This window comes from Antedon bifida, chromosome 7, assembly GCF_963402885.1.
Source record: "Antedon bifida chromosome 7, ecAntBifi1.1, whole genome shotgun sequence".
NCBI lineage: Eukaryota > Metazoa > Echinodermata > Crinoidea > Comatulida > Antedonidae > Antedon > Antedon bifida.
The window spans coordinates 23555333-23561332 of NC_136232.1; the positions used below are offsets into that span (position 1 = coordinate 23555333).

The window sequence follows — 6000 nt, forward strand, 5'->3', positions numbered from 1 at the left end:
CTACGTATTGTGCACATACTGAACAATCTACACGCGAAGTGACACACACTATTGCTACGTATTGTGCACACACTGAACAATCTACACGCGAAGTGACACACACTATTGCTACGTATTGTGCATACACTGAATAATCTACACGCGAAGTGACACACACTATTGCTACGTATTGTGCACGCACTGAACAATCTACACGCGAAGTGACACACACTATTGCTACGTATTGTGCATACACTGAATAATCTACACGCGAAGTGACACACACTATTGCTACGTATTGTGCATACACTGAATAATCTACACGCGAAGTGACACACACTATTGCTACGTATTGTGCATACACTGAATAATCTACACGCGAAGTGACACACACTATTGCTACGTATTGTGCACGCACTGAACAATCTACACGCGAAGTGACACACACTATTGCTACGTATTGTGCATACACTGAATAATCTACACGCGAAGTGACACACACTATTGCTACGTATTGTGCACGCACTGAACAATCTACACGCGAAGTGACACACACTATTGCTACGTATTGTGCATACACTGAATAATCTACACGCGAAGTGACACACACTATTGCTACGTATTGTGCATACACTGAATAATCTACACGCGAAGTGACACACACTATTGCTACGTTTTGTGCATACACTGAATAATCTACACGCGAAGTGACACACACTATTGCTACGTATTGTGCACGCACTGAACAATCTACACGCGAAGTGACACACACTATTGCTACGTATTGTGCATACACTGAATAATCTACACGCGAAGTGACACACACTATTGCTACGTATTATGCACGCACTGAACAATCTACACGCGAAGTGACATACACTATTGCTACGTATTGTGCACACACTGAATAATCTACACGCGAAGTGACACACACTATTGCTACGTATTGTGCACACACTGAATAATCTACACGCGAAGTGACATACACTATTGCTACGTATTGTGCACACACTCAGACTGAACAATCTACACGCGAAGTGACACACACTATTGCTACGTATTGTGCACACACTGAACAATCTACACGCGAAGTGACACACACTATTGCTACGTATTGTGCATACACTGAACAATCTACACGCGAAGTGACATACACTATTGCTACGTATTGTGCACACACTGAACAATCTACACGCGAAGTGACATACACTATTGCTACGTATTGTGCATACACTGAATAATCTACACGCGAAGTGACACACACTATTGCTACGTATTGTGCATACACTGAACAATCTACACGCGAAGTGACATACACTATTGCTACGTATTGTGCACACACTGAACAATCTACACGCGAAGTGACATACACTATTGCTACGTATTGTGCATACACTGAATAATCTACACGCGAAGTGACACACACTATTGCTACGTATTGTGCATACACTGAATAATCTACACGCGAAGTGACACACACTATTGCTACGTATTGTGCATACACTGAATAATCTACACGCGAAGTGACACACACTATTGCTACGTATTGTGCACGCACTGAACAATCTACACGCGAAGTGACACACACTATTGCTACGTATTGTGCATACACTGAATAATCTACACGCGAAGTGACACACACTATTGCTACGTATTGTGCACGCACTGAACAATCTACACGCGAAGTGACACACACTATTGCTACGTATTGTGCATACACTGAATAATCTACACGCGAAGTGACACACACTATTGCTACGTATTGTGCATACACTGAGTAATCTACACGCGAAGTGACACACACTATTGCTACGTATTGTGCACACACTAAACAATCTACACGCGAAGTGACACACTGTTGCTACGTATTGTGCACACACTGAGCAATCTACACGCGAAGTGACACACACTATTGCTACGTATTGTGCACGCACTGAATAATCTACACGCGAAGTGACACACACTATTGCTACGTATTGTGCACGCACTGAACAATCTACACGCGAAGTGACACACACTATTGCTACGTATTGTACACACACTGAACAATCTACACGCGAAGTGACACACACTATTGCTATACGTATTGTGCAGCACACACTGAACAATCTACACGCGAAGTGACACACACTATTGCTACGTATTGTGCACACACTGAATAATCTACACGCGAAGTGACACACACTATTGCTACGTATTGTGCACACACTGAACAATCTACACGCGAAGTGACATACACTATTGCTACGTATTGTGCACACACTGAACAATCTACACGCGAAGTGACACACACTATTGCTACGTATTGTACACACACTGAACAATCTACACGCGAAGTGACACACACTATTGCTATACGTATTGTGCAGCACACACTGAACAATCTACACGCGAAGTGACACACACTATTGCTACGTATTGTGCACACACTGAATAATCTACACGCGAAGTGACACACACTATTGCTACGTATTGTGCACACACTGAACAATCTACACGCGAAGTGACATACACTATTGCTACGTATTGTGCACACACTGAACAATCTACACGCGAAGTGACACACACTTTTGCTACGTATTGTGCATACACTGAATAATCTACACGCGAAGTGACACACACTATTGCTACGTATTGTGCATACACTGAATAATCTACACGCGAAGTGACACACACTATTGCTACGTATTTTGCACACACTGAACAATCTACACGCGAAGTGACATACACTATTGCTACGTATTGTGCACACACTGAACAATCTACACGCGAAGTGACACACACTATTGCTACGTATTGTGCACACACTGAACAATCTACACGCGAAGTGACACACACTATTGCTACGTATTGTGCACACACTGAACAATCTACACGCGAAGTGACATACACTATTGCAACGTATTGTGCACGCACTGAACAATCTACACGCGAAGTGACATACACTATTGCAACGTATTGTGCACGCACTGAACAATCTACACGCGAAGTGACACACACTATTGCTACGTATTGTGCACACACTGAACAATCTACACGCGAAGTGACACACACTATTGCTACGTATTGTGCACGCACTGAGCAATCTACACGCGAAGTGACACACACTATTGCTACGTATTGTGCACACACTGAACAATCTACACGCGAAGTGACACACACTATTGCTACGTATTGTGCACGCACTGAGCAATCTACACGCGAAGTGACACACACTATTTCTACGTATTGTGCATACACTGAATAATCTACACGCGAAGTGACACACACTATTGCTACGTATTGTGCACACACTGAATAATCTACACGCAAAGTGACATACACTATTGCAACGTATTGTGCACGCACTGAGCAATCTACACGCGAAGTGACACACACTATTGCTACGTATTGTGCACACACTGAACAATCTACACGCGAAGTGACACACACTATTGCTACGTATTGTGCACACACTGAATAATCTACACGCGAAGTGACACACACTATTGCTACGTATTGTGCACACACTGAGCAATCTACACGCGAAGTGACACACACTATTGCTACGTATTGTGCACACACTAAACAATCTACACGCGAAGTGACACACTGTTGCTACGTATTGTGCACACACTGAGCAATCTACACGCGAAGTGACACTCACTATTGCTACGTATTGTGCACGCACTGAATAATCTACACGCGAAGTGACACACACTATTGCTACGTATTGTGCACACACTGAGCAATCTACACGCGAAGTGACACACACTATTGCTACGTATTGTGCACGCACTGAACATTACACACGCGAAGTGACACACACTATTGCTACGTATTGTGCACACACTGAGCAATCTACACGCGAAGTGACACACACTATTGGTACGTATTGTGCATACACTGAACAATCTACACGCGAAGTGACACACACTATTGCTACGTATTGTGCATACACTGCCTGAGCAATCTACACGCGAAGTGACACACACTATTGCTTCGTATTGTGCACACACTGAACAATCTACACGCGAAGTGACATACACTATTGCTACGTATTGTGCACGCACTGAACAATCTACACGCGAAGTGACACACTATTGGTACGTATTGTGCATACACTGAACAATCTACACGCGAAGTGACACACTATTGCTACGTATTGTGCATACACTGCCTGAGCAATCTACACGCGAAGTGACACACATCAAGTGCCAAAACAAGCCGTAATTTCATGGTGAACATGAAATCGAATGTGAAGCGATAAAAGCAAAACTTGCGGAGCCTCTGCGCGTATAAATTCGCTTCAGTTAATTGTTACTAACATTCGAACCAATGTTGGTTTAATTTACTAAAACAAAATATTTTAGGTAATCAACAATTTGTATGTGAAATTAAAATTGAAGCCTTATCTTTTGATAAAACAAATATTATCGTCTTAAATGTGAAGTCCGTTCCAATACTATATATACCTTTAAATTATTAAGAAAATGGACCGAGGAAAATTATCTACATTATGGAAATGTGGAAACATAGAGGACATATCTCACTTTATATTCAGTTGAGATGCATTGTAATGTATAAGAGAAGAACAAATAAACACGCAAGATTTAATTTAGCATAATGAGTTAGCCTAGATGTGTGGAAAATATTCAGCACCAATAACAATAATGATAAAATGTTATATATTCTGGGAAATACAATAATACTTTACATTAAAATGTGTTTTGACAAATTTATGAAATGATCTTAAGACTGTACAGCTCGCAGACAGCTTATAAATGCGGTATATAGTGTATGTTATATTTTCAGTTGTTGCTCCCCAACATGGGCAACTTTTTCAAGCTTAGTCGCGAGTCGTTTCAGTTTGACGCTTGACGCGCGTGTAAAGTGCTCAGTGGGAACCGGCCTGAAGTGTGTGGAAACATCGAAAGGTGAACAAAATAGTGCAAAATATTAGTTTATGAACAAATGGTGAAAACTCTTGCAATTCAAATTTTACTATTTTTTCTTTAAAACGTAAACTATTGACAACATTAACTAAATAATTTGATGACAGTATGATTATAATAAAGCTTAAATGTATAGTTTGAAAAAATATTTTTATTTCATTTCAATAAAATAGATAAATAATAGATGTTGTAAAATAAGGATGGTTAGACCTAGCCACTCATTCTGAAAAGGTCATCAATTAGTATAATGCCCTACTATTTATTATAATATCTATTACAAATGATAAATATTAAAAGAACGAATCATACCGGAATTTGAACCAACATCAGCACAACTAGAAAACGATAACTCCACCAATATTATTACCACTTTAAAGACAAACATCTTCTTACGCAATTCAGTACCGTGATGTGCGTAGTAAACTTTATCTCCCAAAGTCATTTCAACGTTTGACATAACATTGTTTCTTTTAGTATTGTTGCAAAAGAGTTTTAAATAATTAAGATAAATCAGTTTACCAGCTGTATTACTTTGCTTAGTGGTTGATATTAATATTTAATTGTTTTTGTTAAGTAATTACATATATAGATTGAAGATAAACAGTAATGAATGTGAATTTACTATTTGTATTATTGATTATTTTCTAAGAAAGTGTATAGAAAGGTTTTTTAGAACGAAAGATAAATGAAATTGAAGGTAACATAATTGTTTAAGAATGTTTGCAAGAATTGAACATTCTAAATGAGAAAATGAATATAATGGGAATATAGCAGGAGTATTAGTTAGACACTGGTAGTGTACTAACCCTTATTTACTTATGTATTTTATGCGTATAATGCATATATATATATGTATATGAAGAGAGGCACACACCAAACCCAAGAGAGGAAAAACTATTTGATTTAGTTTCATACTTAATTAATGGGAAACAAGTTGATGAATGTAAGGTCTAGGTTATAGACGGAGTTTTACTGAATATTAATAAAAAGATCTTTTGGCACATATGGCTTTTCATACGTATACTACTTGACTATTTCAGACAAACATCGAAAGAGCCAACTGGTGGACTTACATAAAAAAAACAGA

The 6000-nt window shown here is 39.2% G+C and overlaps 1 long non-coding RNA gene across 1 annotated transcript in view; it reads left to right on the forward strand.

Annotated features, from left to right (window-relative positions):
- Nucleotides 1–5737, forward strand: part of LOC144848831 (uncharacterized) — a 183539-nt gene extending 177802 nt beyond the window's left edge. Inside the window, exon 3 of the long non-coding RNA XR_013613936.1 lies at nt 5688–5737. This is a non-coding gene — a long non-coding RNA (uncharacterized LOC144848831). The remainder of the gene's footprint in view (nt 1–5687) is intronic.
- The last annotated feature ends 263 nt before the right edge of the window (nt 5738–6000 follow it).